The sequence below is a fragment of the Schistocerca gregaria genome, chromosome 6 (assembly GCF_023897955.1).
Source record: "Schistocerca gregaria isolate iqSchGreg1 chromosome 6, iqSchGreg1.2, whole genome shotgun sequence".
In the NCBI taxonomy this organism is placed as follows: domain Eukaryota; kingdom Metazoa; phylum Arthropoda; class Insecta; order Orthoptera; family Acrididae; genus Schistocerca; species Schistocerca gregaria.
In genome coordinates, this window is record NC_064925.1 from 473,526,757 (window position 1) to 473,547,295 (window position 20,539).

Below are 20,539 nucleotides of genomic sequence, written 5' to 3' on the forward strand. Positions count from 1 at the left end.
TAAGCGAATATGAATCCCTTTAATAAGAAAAAGAATTCATTACATCGGAACACACTAAATGTCATGATGTAAGGCAGGACAGTAAAGTTACAACAGAGGTGTAGCTGTATGCATTATAAGCGAATCTGTATTCCCGTAATAAGAAAAAGAATTCATTACATCGAAACACAATAATTTTCATGATTTAAGGCAGGGCAGAAAAGTTAGAACAAAAGTAAGCTGAAACAATATTTGGAATGTAAGGCGTATATTGATAGTTAAACTGTAATTCAGCAGCCCCCTCACTGTAAAGCAAAAGTACTCCCGCACTGCAATTTGCTGACATGTCGAATGAAGCTAGAACCCTAGTTAAAGAGTTACATCCATTTTTGTGTACTGTTACTGCGGTAAGTACGATGAAAGATAAACGTAAATGTCGTATAGACTCGAAATTCCGTAGATGCTTCTCATACCTAAATCAGTTAATTTTCCTTTGTTTGTACGTACTGGGTACGTTTATTCGAGTGTAAAATGCAAATCCAGTGTGTTAAATGAAATCGTCTCGCGTTTGCGATTGGGACCGTGTGAAACATAGTCCATCGTTGTGTTTTTCATCATAAGAAGACGAAGGGGAAAGACGAAGAACATTGTCTTCCCTTGAGCTGCAAAATGCAGCCTCTGACTCTGACGTCACATTCCAACGATTGATCACCATCAGCAGGCTAGCATACCACTACTACCAGAACAGTTGTGTGACACCGGTTATCAAGAACAGTACCTTGAAGCTTGCAAGGGAACGGTCACCATAAAGACAAGGTCAACTTTTCCAGAAGCTCCACGTAACAATGAATTCAAATGCTGATTCTACTTCCAAAGGGCAACATTAAGTCACGTTGAGTGACAAATGGGTACAGTGTGTCAGCAGTGATGCATACCAGAGTAGTGATAACAGTGTCTTAGTGTGGATTATTTTTCTATGTCCTGGTTTGCATTTTAGGAGAATTTTCTTAGAAATTTGGTTATAAATAATGAACGAGTGCACTTTAATCCTTATTTTTTTAATATTAAAACTAAAAAGGCTCCTCTAAAAATTAATGCTTATAGGAAAACGTGTTGAGAAGTTAAGGGCTGAAATATTCTGGTTGAGCCCCGCTTATGGAACAGGCGGCAACTAAACTGACTTCATATCAATTTAGTGTCTTAGCAGACGCCACTCCTGTGAACTCATATTGTTCAGATAAAATGTCGAATCAAAACACCTTCAGTCGTCTAAATTTTCAGATTTCTTTTATTTGTGCTACCAGTTTTAGAGTTACATTATGCCATCTTCAGGCCGTATATGAAGAATCCCATCTCTCACATTGTTCATGTTGCACGCAGTGTAAAAATCCCAGGTGAGCAAGCTACACAAACACGACAGTCTCTTGCATTGTGGGTTCAGCTTCTAATGATGGTTGGTGGTGACAGGAAATCTGAAGCAACGTGTTTAATTTTGGTTGAAAACTGAAGTAAACAAATAGTTACAGATGATCACGTCGAGAGGTATTTATCGGTGGGTTTGACTCATAGGAACTGAGGCTCTCTGCTTAGAGAAATGTACCCTACGACAACCATTTTTATAAAACTTACCTGCATCTAAATGAAATCATATTAAGTACCTACATGAGCTGACGCTCTTGGAATCAGGTTTCGTAAGGTTTTCTGCAGTGGTGGCTACTCCATATTGAAAAGTGCTTCCAGTGTTTCTACCACTATTACACTTCGGATTTGTAGTAGCAGTGCCTATATAAGCCGTTTTACAGTAATTGCTAATATATTGGAGAATTTTGGCCCACGACGTGTTCACAAACCAGAAGAACTTTATGAAAATGGAGACTCAATTTGACACCTACAAACCAGGACTGAGGTTTATGTGATATAGTAAGGTAGCATCGCATTACCGGAACTGAACTACTGATAAGTAACACACCCTTACAAAATTTTTCGTCGTCGTCATCATGACGTACATCTTCATCGATTGCACTATGCGGCCTAATGTGCTTCAAAGATCTTACTGTTGTGCCTTCACGGTAGAGTAGAACTACTAGTACATACCAACGTTTTCCTGGACAGTTTCAACCATTATGTGGTTAACTGAATTTGCGTCTAGCAACAGATACCAAAATACTTCATACGCGAGAGTGCGTAGGAAACTTACTTCCCAGACTATAGGTGACAGCAAAATAGGTAAGTGAGCATATGGAGTTTACAAAAAAAAAAAAGATCAAACACTTTATCTACAGACAGTTGGAAAAATAACATTGGCCCAAAATATGTTTATAGGATGAAGCGGAATTGGCTCATTTTAATAAACAGGATAACTGCCCACCACAGAAAGTGCTAGAAACTGCGATTCCGATCTAACAGATTGTTGCTGTCACTTGTCTGCACGATATTCTGTTCCGAGTACTTCGTTGTGTTGTTACGTTTGAGAGATCGAGAGGAACAGACGTGTTAAGTGACCAGTTGAATACAACACAAAACGTAGGTCACGACAATACAGCACTTTTTCATTGCTGAGTGCCACGCGAAACACAGTTCGTGGGAAATGGTTGAGGAACTGCTTGAGCTAGTGTTTAAACGAAACTTAGTGACAAAAACGAGTGAAATAAGTTCTGTAGCGAATAAAATCGCAGCTATCGGAAAATAGTTCTAACGCCAGAAAATATTACTTGTCCGTCTTGTTGTAAATACTTTCTGTGTCAGTTTTATTTTGAGCATCCAGTACAATGCAAGGGATGTAATTAAGGTTTTTGCAGATTGTGTCTGATGTTAATGTACATTCCTTTAGAAGTAGATGTTACTCATAACTACAAATACACTCCTGGAAACTGAAATAAGAACACCGTGAATTCATTGTCCCAGGAAGGGGAAACTTTATTGACACATTCCTGGGGTCAGATACATCACATGATCACACTGACAGAACCACAGGCACATAGACACAGGCAACAGAGCATACACAATGTCGGCACTAGTACAGTGTATATTCACCTTTCGCAGCAATGCAGGCTGCTATTCTCCCACGGAAACGATCGTAGAGATGCTGGATGTAGTCCTGTGGAACGGCTTGCCATGCCATTTCCACCTGGCGCCTCAGTTGGACCAGCGTTCGTGCTGGACGTGCAGACTGCGTGAGACGACGCTTCATCCAGTCCCAAACATGCTCAATGGGGGGCAGATCCGGAGATCTTGCTGGCCAGGGTAGTTGACTTACACCTTCTAGAGCACGTTGGGTGGCACGGGATACATGCGGACGTGCATTGTCCTGTTGGAACAGCAAGTTCCCTTGCCGGTCTAGGAATGGTAGAACGATGGGTTCGATGACGGTTTGGATGTACCGTGCACTATTCAGTGTCCCCTCGACGATCACCAGAGGTGTACGGCCAGTGTAGGAGATCGCTCCCCACACCATGATGCCGGGTGTTGGCCCTGTGTGCCTCGGTCGTATGCAGTCCTGATTGTGGCGCTCACCTGCACGGCGCCAAACACGCATACGACCATCATTGGCACCAAGGCAGAAGCGAATCTCATCGCTGAAGACGACACGTCTCCATTCGTCCCTCCATTCACGTCTGTCGCGACACCACTGGAGGCGGGCTGCACGATGTTGGGGCGTGAGCGGAAGACGGCCTAACGGTGTGCGGGACCGTAGCCCAGCTTCATGGAGACGGTTGCGAATGGTCCTCGCCGATACCCCAGGAGCAACAGTGTCCCTAATTTGCTGGGAAGTGGCGGTGCGGTCCCCTACGGCACTGCGTAGCATCCTACGGTCTTGGCGTGCATCCGTGCGTCGCTGCGGTCCGGTCCCAGGTCGACGGGCACGTGCACCTTCCGCCGACCACTGGCGACAACATCGATGTACTGTGGAGACCTCACGCCCCACGTGTTGAGCAATTCAGCGGTACGTCCACCCGGCCTCCCGCATGCCCACTATACGCCCTCGCTCAAAGTCCGTCAACCGCACTTACGGTACACGTCCACGCTGTCGCGGCATGCTACCAGTGTTAAAGACTGCGATGGAGCTCCGTATGCCACGGCAAACTGGCTGACACTGACGGCGGCGGTGCACAAATGCTGCGCAGCTAGCGCCATTCGACGGCCAACACCGCGGTTCCTGGTGTGTCCGCTGTGCCGTGCGTGTGATCATTGCTAGTACAGCCCTCTCGCAGTGTCCAGAGCAAGTATGGTGGGTCTGACACACCGGTGTCAATGTGTTTTTTTTTTCCAATTCCAGGAGTGTATTTAATTCACACCCTTGGCTTATTCTACACAGAGTACGCGAAAGAACTTGCCCCCTTTCTAACAGCCGTGTACCGCAAGTCTCTAGAGGAACGGAAGGTTCCAAATGATTGGAAAAGAGCACAGGTAGTCCCAGTCTTCAAAAAGGGTCGTCGAGCAGATGCGCAAAACTATAGACCTAAACTATAGACCTATATCTCTGACGTCGATCTGTCGTAGAATTTTAGAACATGTTTTTTGCTCGAGTATCATGTTGTTTTTGGAAATCCAGAATCTACTCTGTAGGAATTAACATGGATTCCGGAAACAGTGATCGTGTGAGACCCTACTCGCTTTACTTGTTCATGAGACCCAGAAATTAGTTGATACAGGCTCCCAGGTAGATGCTATTTTCCTAGACTTCCGGAAGCAGTTTGATACAGTCCCGCACTGTCGCCTGATAAACAAAGTAAGAGCCTACGGAATATCGGACCAGCTGTGTGGCTGGATTGAAGAGTTTTTAGCAAACAGAACAGAGCATGTTGTTATCAACGGAGAGACGTCTACAGAATTTAAAGTAACCTCTGGAGTGCCACAGGGGAGTGTTATGGGACCATTGCTTTTCACAATACATATAAATGACCTAGTAGATAGTGTCGGAATTTGCAGGCGGCTTTTCGCGGATGATGCTGTACTATACAGAGAAGTTGCAGCATTAGAAAATTGTAGCGAAATGCAGGAAGATCTGCAGCGGATAGGCACTTGGTGTAGGGAGTGGCAACTGACCCTTAACATAGACAAATGTAATGTATTGCGAATACATAGAAAGAAGGATCCTTTATTGTACGATCTTATGATAGCGGAACAAACACTGGTAGCAGTTACTTCTGTTAAATATCTGGGAGTATGTGTGCGGAACGATTTGAAATGGAATGATCATATAAAATCAATTGTTGGTAAGGCGGGTACCAGGTTGAGATTCATTGGGAGAGTCCTTAGAAAATGTAGTCCATCAACAAAGGAGGTGGGTTACAAAACACTCGTTCGACCTATACTTGAGTATTGCTCATCAGTGTGGGATCCGTACCAGATCGGGTTAACGGAGGAGATAGAGAAGATCCAAAGACGAGCGGCGCATTTCGTCACAGGGTTATTTGGTAACCGTGATAGCGTTACGGAGATGTTTAGCAAACTCATGTGGCAGACTCTGCAAGAGTATGTGACAAAACCTCTTGATATGAATGTGAAAGCAAGTTCTTTTAATTTCCAAAATTTCCAATTACAGTGTCGCCCATATCCTCTCATCTAGAATCGCATTTGCTACCCTACATTACTTCTGATGTGTATGAAATCAGTTAATGTAAATAATATCTGACTATTTGTAAATGAATACAAAGAATGTTTACCGGTACTACTCAGAATGACTATCTCATGAAACAACCTCTCTCAATGGCTCACAGGTGCTTAGGGAAATTCTGCCCTGTTAGAAGAACGCTCCACTGAACTTCTACGTACATTTGTAAATGAATATTGTTCCCTCAAAACATTTGTCAAGGAGCTGCCATAGATTCTTATCTTACAACGGCTTTAGTCTGTCTGCGCATTCCTCTCCAGTCACTGAGATTCCAGGCCGAAGACGTGTCTGGGGACGCCTCAGACTGCAGTGGGATACCGCCTCGACTTTCGCCCGCAATACGGCTCAACAACCAGGACTGATGATCTGGTGTGCCATCTCTTTTCATAGGAGAATCCTTGCAAAACCGGTACATCGACGATATTCTACGTTCGATTTTGTTGCCCTTCACTCAGAAGCCATTAGAATTCAGCAAGATAATGCCCGCCCACACGCGACGGGAGTTTCTCCTGCTTGTCTTCGTGCTTGCCAAATACTACCTTGACCAGCAAGGTCACCAGATACAGGGTGTCAAGAAAAGGACTCCTTGATTTCAAAATGAAATATCTCTAAAACAAAGATCGATAAAGGAATGCAATAAACGGTATGTTTATTGTGAAAGCTGTAAGAAGTCTATACAGCAATTTGAAATAATAGTTACAAAAGCTGCTAACAGATGGCGCTGTAATCGCCATACGTAATGCCTAGTATAAATAGTGATACGAAGCCCAGAGCGATCAGTTCCACTATTGAAACGTGAAAGGAGGTTAGCGTACCGAAGGAAGAGATTAAAACCATGTACTCCATTGAACCACGCGTTTTTCTGGTGCTAGAGTTCCACAGGTTAGAAGAGAGTCCTACGGCAACAAGGCGAAGTTTTCAAGCACGATTTAATGTTCCAAAAGGACCCGATGCGGAAGCCATTCGTACGCTCTTCACAAAATTTCAAAGAACAGGCAGCGTAACTGGATGATCTAGTGGGGAATGTTGGAAGCAAGCAAACCGCAGTTACGCCTGAAAATATCGCCACAGTTTCTGGAATTATTCAGCGAGATCCAGTGTCATCCGTCCGTAGAATTGCAGCTGAGACTGGTTTGAAGCGTTCCAGCACGCATAAAATACTGAGAAAGAGCCTACTCGTTTCCATTCAAAATTCAAACGCACCAGGCCATACCCGTACGAGGTGTGCAACAAAGGGTTGCCTTTGCTAATCAGATGCTCACAATGATTGATAGTGAAGGATTTGATGTTGGCTGCATCTGGGTTAGAGATGAAGCACACTTCCACCTGAATGGATACGTGAATAAGCAGAAATGGCGATTTTGAGGTTCCGAAAGGCCATTTTGGTGTGAAGCGAAAAACCTGTATTCTCCTAAAGTTACTGTGTGGGCTGCAGTATGCAGAACAGGCATTATTGGCCCTTTTTCTTTCAAAAAAAAACGGTCACTGGTGCACGTTACGCTGCAATTTTGGAACAATTTGTCGCCACACAGCAAGCGTTAGTGGATCGACCAGGTACTGAATGGTTTATGCAAGATGGGGCCCGAGCACATCGGAAAGTGTTTCGCTTTCTTGAGAAATACTTCAGAAATAGAGTCATTGCTTTGGAGTATCCCAAATTTACTGGAGCAGGCATGGATTGGCCTCCATATTCGCCGGATTTGACTCCCTGTGACTTTTTTTTGTGGGGCACAGTGAAAGAAATGGTCTACCCGAAGCATCCCACCACGCTGGACGAGCTTGAATCGGCGATCTTTGTGGCATGTGAATCCATTTCGGTTAACACACTACGAAATGTGATGGTGAATTTCATTCTCCGTTTGCGCCACCTCTGTAGGTGAACATTTTGAAAACATTGTGATGTGATCGTTTTCAAAGACTGTTTTCATACGATTATATCACTTATGTATGCTGATAGGAGCTGTACAGCGTACAGCGCCATCTGTTGGCAGCTTTTGTAACTATTATTTCAAACTGTTTTATAGACCTCTTACAGCTTTCACAATATACGTACCGTTTACTGCATTCCTCTATCGATCTTTGTTTTCGAGATATTTAATTTTGAAATCAGGGAGCCCTTTTCTGGACACCCTGTGTTTACTCAGTTTGAAACGTCCCCTTAGAAAAAATATACAAGACTGTGCTTAAACTGACACACAATATTTTTAGCGCAACGCAATCTGACTTTCAATAATTTCTACAAAAGAATGGCCCTGGCTAACATTAAACTATACCATTCACAAATCACTTACCTCACAAAAATCTTCGTTACTCAAGCTACTGCAATATAGCGAGCGCCACTACTGCCAGCTAAATAAAAGATTCAAACTACTGAAGGAACTAACTACTGATAGGCATAGTTAGCAAATGATAGATTTGGATAGAGAAAAAACAATGTATTTACCTTAATATTGTTCAAAGGTCATATTATATATATCAGTTCATGACATCCAGTCTTACAAAGTTACTGTCTCTGTTCAGATCATCCACTCTCTCAACTCCGCCATCTCTCTCCCCACATCCACCACTGCTGGCGGCTCACCTCCAACTGCGCAACGCTACGCGCTGTTCACATCCAGCTGCCCAACACTACAGTGACAGACAACAATGCAAACTAGCCACAGACTGCACAAACCACAGCCAGTGATTTTCATACAGAGCGCTACGTAGCGTTACCAATAAGAAAACCTAAACAGCCTTATTACATAGCTCCCATGCTCCCCACAGAAATTTTACAAATTGTTTTGGGCAGAGGCCAATACATATTTGTTAAAATTTTTTCACAATTACAATAACAGAGAAATCAAATGCACACACTTATTGATACAATGTTGGTCAAAGCTAAAATTTTCTCACAGTCCATAAAGACAGTCCTGATTGTTCATCACAGTAAAATTGCAGTGTTTTTTTCTCAAAGTCTGAGCAGAAAAAGGAAATGCACATGGAAGTAGTGGATTTCCATGCAGTCTTGAAGAAGTAGTGTTGTCCTTCCAACGGAAAGACAGTGCTGCCTCTTGACATGCAGACAGGTAATGGGTGACAACAGAGCAAACCCACAGCACAGTTAGTCGAAGTTTTAAAGACTATTGGTAGGTAGGTCGTCACAGAGCAGACCCACTGTCGTCCTGGTAGAGAGTATGGTATTGGTGAGTCATCAAAGGTGTAGACCCAGTGCAGTCCTTGTTGAAATAATGGTATTGGTGAGTCATCAAAGATGCAGACACACTGTAGTCCTTGTAGAAATAATGGTATTGGTGAGTCATCAAAGATGCAGACCCACTGTAGTTCTTGTAGAAATAATGGTATTGGTGGGTCATCAAAGATGTGGACCCACTATAGTCCTTGTAGAGATGGCCATCAACCATCTGTTGTGACTGTGCGGGTGCACAGTCACCATTGAAGTGTTTTGCGGATCATATAGCAAGTCCATAATCACCACTGGTGCACTCACAAAGTTTTTGGAATTGTCCTTAGAACCAGCAATGCTGTTATCCATTCCCTTGCTGAATTATTAACACACGTGCATACACTAACAGTCCCTACTTCTCGCATATTGTCCATATACCATGACCAACAGAAACGTGTAAACCAACTGCCCAACACTACAATGGCAAACAAGAATGCAAACTAGCCACAGACTGCACACAGCACAGTCTGTGATTTTCATGGAGAGCGATACGTAGCGTTACCAATATGAAAACCTAAACAGCCTACTTACAAGTTGAGAACGTTTGGTGCAAGAAGTACTTGTTCTGACATTTTCCATTCCCTTCCGTTATTGTATATTTGGAGCGTAAGCTGGTCCTGTTACATTTATGTGACGTCCACCTATGCCAGACGTCAACACGCAATAACCACTCACAGACGGCATGTGGCGGCACTGGCAGTGGATGTTATACAAAGCGTGTCCAGGGGACGAGGAAAAGAGTGCAGCAGTTTATGCGGGAATGGAGCGTTTTGTCTGATGTGCGAAAAGGCATTGTCATAGGATTTCAGGCCAAGGGTAGACGTACTTCTGAAACAGCTAAGTTTGTAAACGGTTTGCCTGCCGCCATGGTTAAAGTACACGATGCACGCCCGTCCGATTAGCCGAGCGGTCCAACACACGGCTTTACGGAGTGTGAAGGAGCGCCTGGTCCACGGCACGAATCCGCCCGGCGGACTTGTGTCGAGGTCCGGTGAGCCGCCCAGTCTGTGGATGGTTTTTAGGCGGTTTTCCATCTTCTTCGGCGAATGCGGGCTGGTTCCCCTTATTTTGCATCATCTACACTATATCCTCGATTGAGGCACTAAGAGGTTCTCTACATACGCGTACACAACCATTACTCTACCACGCAAACATAGGGGTTACTTTCGTCTGGTGTAAGACGTTCCCGGGGGCGGGGGTTCACCGGGGGCCGAACCGCACAATAACCCTGGATTCGGTGTGGGGCGGCGGAGGAGTGAAGTAGACTGCGGTAGTCGTCGTGAGGTTGTGGCGGGGACAGAGCCTCTCCGTCGATTCTAGGTCCCCGGTTAACATACAACCAGCAACATACAACATGCATGGCGAAAAGACGCTATCCAGATCGACAAGTGCGGTGCACCACAGACCATAGAAGGCAGGGGAGAGCGACGGCTGCGAAGACGTGTACAGGAGAGCAGACTTGATACTGTTGAGCAACTGACCGCCCAGATGAGCCAAGGGGCTACCAACGGTGACTCCTCAATGATCGTTCATTGAACGTTGGTGCGTATGGGCCTCCGAAGCAGGCACCCGGTTCATGCACCCAGGCTCACTGCTGTTCATCGGTGATGAAGGCTGGAATTGGCACGCCAGTACCTAAACTAGACGTCTACGACATGTGGCCATCGCGAGTGTCGACAGGCAGCCATTTCGGATGAATCGTTTTTATGCTCCGAAACATGTGAAAGAAAACTCCTGACGACAACTGCCACATGGGTCGAAGCAAGGGTAGGAAGCGATATGGTCTGGGAAATGTTTTCGTGACATTCCCTGGGTAATCTCGTCATTCTCGAAGGCAAAATGAATCAACACAGCCGGCCGGTGCGGTCGAGCATCTCTAGGCACTACAGTCTGGAACAGCGCGACCACTACTGTTGCAGGTTAGAATTCTGCCTCGGGCATGGATGTGTATGATGTCCTTAGGTTAGTTAGGTTTATGTACCTCTAAATTCTAGGGGACTGTTGACCTCAGAAGTTAAGTTCCATAGTGCTCAGAGCCATTTGAACCTTTTTTTTTTTTTTGGATCAACACATGCATGCATGTATCCTTCAGAACGATGTCCAACCCAGCGTTCAGTCTGTTTTTCCTACCAGTACAATAATGCAACGTGTCACACAGCTCCCATTCTAAGTGTGTCGTTCCAAGAGGACCAAGATGAGTTTACCGTACTCTTCTTGCCACTAAACTCCCTACAGTTAAACCCAGTGAGAATGTTATTTTAAACTGCAGGCGACCACGGCCAAATCACATTTTGAATTAAGTGAGTCGCACTGGCTGTGGAATACTTTTTATTAAAAGTATGGAAGGTTTTCGTGTCAATTTAAAACGCATCCTCAGGTGATAAGATTCTTTTTAACAGACGAGAATCTGTGGGGCCACCTCGGTCAGTCTGTTGGCGCTGTGGACCCTCAAGCAACAAACTTCGTGGAGCTGCCCACTGCACTGGAGTCAGCATAGGTCCACATCACTGTTGGTACCTTCCAGAACCTCACTGACTCTCTTGCACCGATCTGCGATTTAAAAGGTGGTTATTCCGGGTTTCTACAGGTGGTAACATTAATGTGACTAGGACAGTGTAGATTCGCGTCAGAAGTACGGTTCCTCATATGTTTACGTAGGTCTATTGCATAGAATTCCTGTACTGGCCGTATGTTTGAGTGTCATATGAGTAAAGAAATCGCTGTTGATAATGAGCACACGTAGTAAGACCGTCAGAATACCATCTTACAATTATGTAGAGGCGATGCCGGACGAGAATGGGTTATCAGGATGCGCTGTGTTAACACTCGTCCGAGTTTCCCAAGTGATTTATTATTTCCAGCTACAGGGCCGCCGTTTCTCTTGGTCTTCGTCACCAGGTCCCGGAATGCTGAGGACTCTACTTTGCTGTCTGCGAAATGGCTGTGTGTGCAATGGCTGCCTCGGCGACCCATGCAACGCCCTGCATGGTGTCGGCCTTGTACAACTGCGGAGTTTTGGAACTTCTGGATGGGTCTGCAGTCGACTCAGCGGTCTTCGTCTTTGTTGCCTCAGCGCCGCTCGCAGGAGGCTGCAATGCGGCCACAGTGTGCTTTCTCACCGGCGTGGTTAGGATCTCAGCGACAACAAGCACCTGCGATCCGACAGCCAAATCTGTGGCTTGGGATGCCTCCAGCGTGTGTTGGGAGCCAACGAGACTGACCGCAGTAGCCAGCCGTGGCGTGGCCCACTGCTGGCTGGCTGTGGACTCCGCGTTGGCCTCAGAAGGTCGAACCAGCGACCTGCCTGCAACGCTGGCGCCCCATCTGCTGCTGCGTGTAGCAGGTGGTGTGACACGCCCTGCCGTCCAGGAGAGCTGTCACGCTTGAATGCCTTGTTAGTGAACCGGCACCTATTTATATGCTGCTGTGTGCCTCTCTTTTGCTAAATGCGCTTCTTCGGGCACGTATTCACACTATTTAGAATGGCCAGTGGGCCCCTTCTGCCTGTGGCTTACGCCATGCAAACCACTGCGTGTACTTTTTCCAGCGGTTCTATGCCCATGTGGCCTCTATTTTACTTTGAAACTGCTGGTGACCGTAACTCGTGGTAAACAAGCCCACACCTGGCTGTAGCTCATTGCACCAAAACTGACTTTTCCTGTCCCAAACGGTAGTGCCGCTACGATTACTTTATGATCTACGCGAGCGAGTAAAATTAATCACGAGATATACTGACGGAAAATGTGATGACTTTCGAACAAAGGCTAACATCTAAAATAGATCGGTCCTCTAGCAACAGCATTTCTGTAGTTGTTTATAAACCCTGTCTTCCGAAATAATACAGACGCTTCCCCTATAATGAAAGTACACAAAGAAGAGCATCACGAATGGTCACAGGTTTGTTTGACACACGAGAGAGTGTTACAGGGGTGAGGAGAAACCTGACCTGCCAGCCCTTTGAGGACAGATGCTACAGTCTTCTTACAAAGTTTCAAGAAACATTATTAGGTAAGTAATCGAGGAACGTATTCATTCTGCTACTTGTCGGTCTAGAAGATCGTACGCTAGGCTAATTACAGCGTACAGACAAGCATTTAAGCACCCATTCAATGATAAGTACCCTCCAAAGTGCGCTCCGCAGTGGTCTGAAGAGTACTGACATACATGCAGATGTAGGACATAGCTGCAAACATTAACACCGGGTGTTTCTATTTCAGGTGACAGAATTACAACGCTACAATGACCAGTAAAACCTACGACAGCGTCCCCAATCTGACAGTAGGTTCAGGTACTGTCAAACATGAGACTAACCGTGGCTACTTTCGTGTGAGTACTACAGAAACATGTCGTTATGGCCTCTAATGAAAGAATTTCGTTTGTTTTTGCGAATTCAGCTGAAGCATGCGTCTTCATTTGTTACGGTACTTAGAACATTGAAAACACGAATGATGATTTCTCACAAAAAAGTAGGAAATAATGAAGTTGGGGAGGAGAGTGGGAACATTAGAGGCGGATGGGACGAGGTTGATGCTGGAAATCGATCACAGCCTCTTTGAAGCAATCATAAAGGCGTTCCCCTCAAATGACTCAATGTAACCACGGATTTCCAAAACAGGATGGCTTAACCACAATACGAAACCAAAGAGCTCAACCATTTTGCTACCTCAAGTGATAATAACCGGTTACAGTAATTAGTTTCCTACTCCAACTAACTTGCACTTTAATCTGTTGACGCTACAAGAATTTCATACATGTGTACATTATACTCCTCAAGCAACCTAATGGTTTGTGACGGAAGATACTTCTGGTACCACTAACTGATTCCCTGTTCTCTGATCAATTCGTGAGTGGCGTATGGGAAGAATGACTGTGGTAAGTCTCTGTATTGGCTCTAATTTCTAGAATTTTCTCATTTTCGTCTAATAATGTAGTCCGACTCTTCCCGGAAAGTCCACTCTTCAAATTGCAGTATTAAGCCTCTCCCTGATGCACAACGCCTCTCCTATAACGTCTGAAGTGGAGGTTGTTGAGCATCTCTGTAACGTTCTAATAAATTGTGGGAATTCAGCTAGGTAACACTTTCAGCGAGCACCGATATTTCGGCGGGAGAACAACCCCCCTTTTTCAAGGCAGTTTGCGGTCGCTGAAAGTATTACCTGGCTGAATTCGCGCACGTTATTTGAACGTTGTATACGCCAGAAGAAACTGAGGTCGCAAATCAAATGTGTGTGAAATCTTATGGGACTTAACTGCTAAGGTCATCAGTCCCTAAGCTTACATACTACTTAACCTGAATTATCCTAAGGACAAACACACACACACATGCTCGAGGGAGGACTCGAACCTCCGCCGGGATCAAACTGACGTCTCACATCTCTGTAACACTATCGCGCCGGCTAAACGATCGTGTGACGAAACGCGCCATTGTTCTTTGGATGTTCTTTATCTCTTCTATCCTTCCTGTCTGATAAGGATGCCAGACAATACTCGAATCGGTCGAACAAGCGCCTCAAAAGCCACTTCTATCATGAATGAATTACATTTCATTAAGATTCTCCCTATGAATCTCAGCCTCTCATCTGTTTTTCCTACTATTTCTTTTATGTGATCATTCCACTTAAGGTCGCTTTGGTAGTTACTCCTACATATTTTACGGTAGATACTTTTCTAGTTCATTGGTTACAATCACACAGGATATAAAGAAAGCAGTGGTAACTAAACCGTTAACACGACCTGTAAGACTCGTAAATTCTCCGTCGAATTCGATAAAGGCAGCCGTAATTCTAAATAATTATTGTACTTCAGAAGCAATGCGGTGTCTTCCACATCACAGTTTTGCTGCTATTTAAGTAGCCGTCACAACGCCAGTAAACATCAGCTACAGTTCAGTCTGATAGCCTCTATTTTTTGCATTGTGCCAGCACTGATGGTGCTATTTGGACCGTTGGGGAAGAAGGGCTCTTCCACCTTCTACACCCTTCGAGTTAAAGTGAACGGAATTCCACATCCTTCGCTGAAGATTTTGCAGCTGATATTGCTTTAATAGCTGATGGTGAAAAACATATGCAGAATATAATTCCTAAATTTTTAGAGTTTATGAAAACCTTCTATCTTAAAATTAATGGTTAGAAAACGAAAATTGTGGTATTAGGGAATGTATAATTTTTTTATTGACTATTATGCTGATTTCACAAGCTGCGGCATCGTCGCGAAAAAATACAGTGACCCGTATATGTAATAAGTTGCTTTAATTTACGTCTATTGTCATAATCTTTTTTGTTTAACAGATGATCGGTTTCGGTCTTTAATGACCATCATCAGATCTGTTTCATAAAAACAAAGTCCTAATGTACTGCAGCCATATGAAACAGATCTGATGATGGTCGTTAAAGACCGAAACCGGTAATCTGTTAAACAAAAAAGATTATGACCATAGACGTAAATTAAAGAAACATATTATGCTGCTGTTGGCCGGCCATTCTGCGCCTCCCCTGTGAGGATGACACCTTCACAGTGGTTGGCAGCAGAGAGGGAGTCCACTGGGGCAGCAGAGTGGTGACGTAGCGCGACGGTGTTGCGTTGCTCGTGCGAGACGCGTAGTCAGCTTAGCAGCTCAGTGAGCTTATGGCAGGAGTGGCGTCCTCTGCCCGTTGCCCGAAGCAGCTGGCAGGACCTTGGTGCTCGTAAACTGTGATGTGTTGCTGTAAGTTACATCACGTGGCAATATATCAATCACTACAGCGGACGGCTGCAAAATTACGCAGGTTGGCTGGCTTGCTTACCACGTCGCTGGCCTGCCTGAGACTGACGCCACAACGCTAAGTAGATAATGAGGGCACCTGACCTCCAAATTGAAATACGGAGTGACAGTTACCGAGCTACATGAAAAAAACGTAAGTTAGTTACACACAATGGCGTGCAGACACTTTATTCAACATGTAAACTTCACTACAGATATTTGGATTTATATTATGACATGTTCGATATGCCTGCCATGATTGGTGATTATGTGGCGCACACGATAGCCGAATTCTGCGTGACCCACTGAAGTGTCGGAACATCGATAATGTCGATGACGTCCTGAACGGCTGTTTTCAGATTAGGAATAGTTTTAGAGTTATTGCTGTACACCTTGCCTTTAATATAGAGTCACAAAAAGGAGTCACATGTGTTCTGATCCGGAGAATATGGTGGCCAATGGAAACTCATGCCACTGTCCTCTGGGTACCCCAGAGCCAGAATACGGTCCCCAAAGTGCTCCTCCAGGTGATCAAACTCTCTCCTGCTTCGATGGAGTCGAGCTCCATCTTGCATGAACCACATCTTGTCGAAATCAGGGTCACTTTAGTTAATAGGGATGAAATCATCTTCCAAAACCTTCACGTACCGTGCCATCAAGGAATATCGCACCGGTTGCTCCGTGACTGGACACTGCACACCACACAGTGACCCGTGAGGGGTTGGGTTGGGTTCTTTGGGGGAGGAGACCAGACAAGTGAGGTCATCGGTCTCATCGCATTAGGATAGGACGGGGAAGGAAGTCAGCCTTGCCCTTTCAAAGGAACCATCCCGGCATTTGCCTGGAGAGATTTAGGGAAATCACGGAAAACCTAAATCAGGATGGCCGGACCTGACCCGGGAGGGTGAACAGACTTCTCAATCGCGAAATGCGAATTGTCAGTTCCCCAAAAGCACCAATTTTGCTTATTGACGAATACATCCAAATGAAAGTTGGAGCCGGCCGCTGTGGCGAAGCGGTTCTGGGCGCTTCAGTCTGGAACCGCGCAACCGCTACGGTCGCAGTTTCGAATACTGCTTCGGGCATGGATGTTTGTGAGGTCCTTCGGTTAGTTAGGTTTAAATAGTACTAAGGTCTAGGGGACTGATGACCTCAGATGTTAAGTCCCATAGTGCTCAGAGCCATTTGAACTTTTTTTTTGTTTGTTTGGACTTGTTAATTCCCATCATGGCCCGCGGCCATCCGTGCAGTTTGAACAACCTAACGGGAACTGCTCAGAACTTACGAGGATTTTATTTGATATAGTTCTATAAATGTCGTCTTGTAAATGAAAGCGAAAAACTGATAAACTTTCCAAAAGCTTTCAATCACGTAAGCTGCATTTGTGCATTAATCACCGGTAACACACAAAAATTTATGTCGGACTGGGACTCGAACCCAGATCTCCCGCCTAACTCGAGCTCTCGCCTTAACAACTACGGCCATCTGAGCACTCTTCGCAGCCCTCCCCCCCCCCCCCCCCCCCTTAACTTCCCAGTCTGTTGCACACTACTGGCGCAGTTGAAACGTCACCTTAGAAAAATTTATACAAGACTGTGCTTAAACTGACACACAATATTTTTAGCGCAACGCAATCTGACTTCCCAAAATTCCTACGAAAGAATGGCCCTGACTAACATTAACCTATACGTTTCACAGATCACTTACCTCACAAAAATCTTCGTTACTCAAGCTACTGCAATACAGCGAGCATCACTACTGCCAGCTAAATAAAAGATTCAAACTACTGAAGGCACTAACTACTGACAGGCATAGTTAGCAAATTAAAGATTTTAATAGAGAACAAACAATGTGTTTACCTCAATAGTCATAATATATATAGCAGTTCATGACATCCAGTCTTACAAATTTCAAAACTCCGCCATCTCTCTCCCCACGTCCACCACTGCTGGCGGCTCACCTCCCACTGCGCAGCGCTACGCGCTGTTAACAACCAACAGCCCAACGCTACAATGGCAGACAACAATGCAAACCAGCCACAGACTGCACACGGCACAGCCAGTGATTTTTATACAGAGCGCTACGTGGCGGTGGCGTTACCAATAAAAAAACCTAAACAGCTTACTTACACAGTGACACCCACCCGTCAACCCCTCACTCACCATTTAGAATTCTCTCCACAGATCGGGTTTGAGGCTTAATCACACTGAAAGAATGGATATCTGGTCATAGCATCTTATTGCTATAACGGGTACTTCAAAATTACATAGGCAAAGGTAGAGGATGTGTAAAAGTTGTGTTGAGGTACAAATTGTGGATGAGGCCCCGTGTCTGGTAGCGTCATCCAAAGATGCTATAGAGTGTCGAAGTTAAAGCTAGCTTACCCCTCCAGCTAAAAACGTGACATACCGGTGACTGACCGTAGGCGGTACGTCTCGCAATGTTATTCAGTGGTTGCAGCTGCTTGTCACGGTCTCATGTTGATAATAGGTGGCATAGACAGGCCTTGCTCCTATCAGTGCGATGCTCTATTGTCACAGTGGGTGACGATGTAAGAAACATACGCAGTTTATTTTACTTCCATATAACGAAAAGCAATGGAGATTTTAGAGGGTTCCCGCGGAAAAAAATATAACAGCACGTGGGAACCTGTATCCTAATCTGCTATCCACCAAGGCAACAGAGCTCCGCATTCATAGGAGATAAGGCCTTTATGCGCAGCAACTAGATCCTGCTGCTCGACTGGCGATGGAGACAGTTGGTCTCGATCACTGAATGACGAACAACACTGTGAGCCATTCGGCCTGCAGTCCGTCATTGTAGAATGTCACGTTTGTTACCAAAGGTGTGACCTAGCAGCGGGTCCCGGCGTCCATAGCTGATGACGTCTCCGGACACGGGTTTCTATCCTCATTTCGTTCCTCCAGACGGCTTCCACATCCCATCGAAGACTGTCGGCGTTGGCTCTGAGCACTATGAGACTTAACATCTAAGGTCATCAGTCTCCTGGAACTTAGAACTACTAAAACCTAACTAACCTAAGGACATCACGAGGCAGGATACGAACCTGCGACCGTAGCAGTCTCGCGGTTCCGGACTGAAGCGCATAGAACCGCATGGCCACCGCGGCCGGCTCTGTCGGTGTAATTTGGAAACACTCCGTATATACACGGTAATTCAACTGCCACTACTTGTGGGTTTTCCACAACCCGCAATCCATTCAAAAACCAGCCGGGGAGTTTCAAATTCTGTCGCTCGAAACTATTGATTCTAAAGAAAAAAGTAAGTGGATTTCTTTTGTTGGAAATTATATGTAGTTAAATTTTATTTGGCGATACGTTTTCTCTGGAGGCCACGGTTTTCAAGTTATTCAATAAAAATGAGTTCGAAGGTTACTTTTGATGGTTTCCATTGAATATTTCGAAAACTATAGGCCCTGGCAAAATACATTACATTTTCTATAAAAATATTCTGTTCGTTTTTCACCTTACGGTTCTAATGGCTCTGAGGACTATGGGACTTAACATGGGAGGTCATCATCATTCCGCTAGACTTAGAACTTCTTAAACCTAAATAACCTAAGGACATCACACACATCCATGCCTGAGGCAGGATTCGAACCTGCGACCGGAGCAGTCTCGCGGTTCCAGACTGAAGCGCCTCGAACCGCTCGGCCACAACGGCAGGCTCCCTTTGAGACTAACAGTTTATGTGTAGGGAGGAAGAGAGTATGAAAAGCTTGCACATTGCATTTGAAGGTCTCGCGGGTCGCATAAAAATAATAGATAGGGTCAGCTAGATCATCTTATATATGTGGTGCCTCCTCTTTAGCACAAGTACGAAAGAACAGAAACCACATTTAAAAACTTGTTTTAGACGTACGTGGGCAGGCAAAGGAAGAGGTTGTCGGGTCTGGCTGTCAGTAACAAAGTACACGATGTCGAGCGGTCAGGACTTGTGAATGGGGATCTAGAGCTGCCATTAAATGACAGGACAGGAAGTTACTTCAAAGAAGGAGAATATATATCAGTGCAGGGAGGAAGTTATCAGGTGGAGGCCAGTCTAGGACTACGAATAACTAAATAAGTGGGCAGTGGTAACAAAGGCTGTTCGTCTTAAGTGATTCTGCTGGCCGGTCATGAAACGCGAAGCTGGAGGTTTTGCCTCCCAAGAAAGACGTCTGTTCTGCTCGAGGTATGGATCACAACAAAGAGAGGCAACTGTGTTCTGCACTGCAGAATCATCGAGCGTTCACTCACGTGACCTGTACCCAAGCACGCTATTGGCTAAAACCGATGGCGTGAATTTGCTAGCAGTTTCAGCAGAGGGCTCAGGGCGTCTCTTGTGAGCAGCTTAAATTGGACAGAACTTCCTCGGCTCTGGCAGGCAGACAACTTGTGCCACGTAGGTACAGTGGAAGTTGCTCTGGGAGAAAACTTGTAAAGATTTGACTGAGACCTTTGAAACAAAATTTTTTAAACCTACGCGACGGTGTACATTCCTACCCCTTCCAGAGGAGTGGTGACTGACATTGCTTACAAAAGGGCGTCAGTTGCTACCCAGCAAGATGGTTTGCCTAACAGGGAGCTTAATACTAACAGAGGGATATGTTACAAACATGTTCATTTAGTGCAAGTGGGAGGGGTCTTACACGTAGTCAAGTTTATCAAATTTCATGAATTAAGAAAGCAGTAAAATATTAACTGTTCAAATTTTGTGCAGAAATGCAAAAGATCCTGTTGTGATTGACATCATTATCCGTATAATCAAATCTTAAAATAAACGAAAATCGTCCCAGAGAGCTTCACAAAAGAGGAATGAACTATTATGGTTTCTGTTACATTGAGGAAACAATCTAATGTCAATTTACTCTAGCAGTACTAAACTCAGTATCATAGAAATTAGACGCTGACCGAAATAAATCAGTACTGTCTTCTAATCGTTTACAGGCGTTCTTCGAAGTGCGTAGTTGGTTGTATAG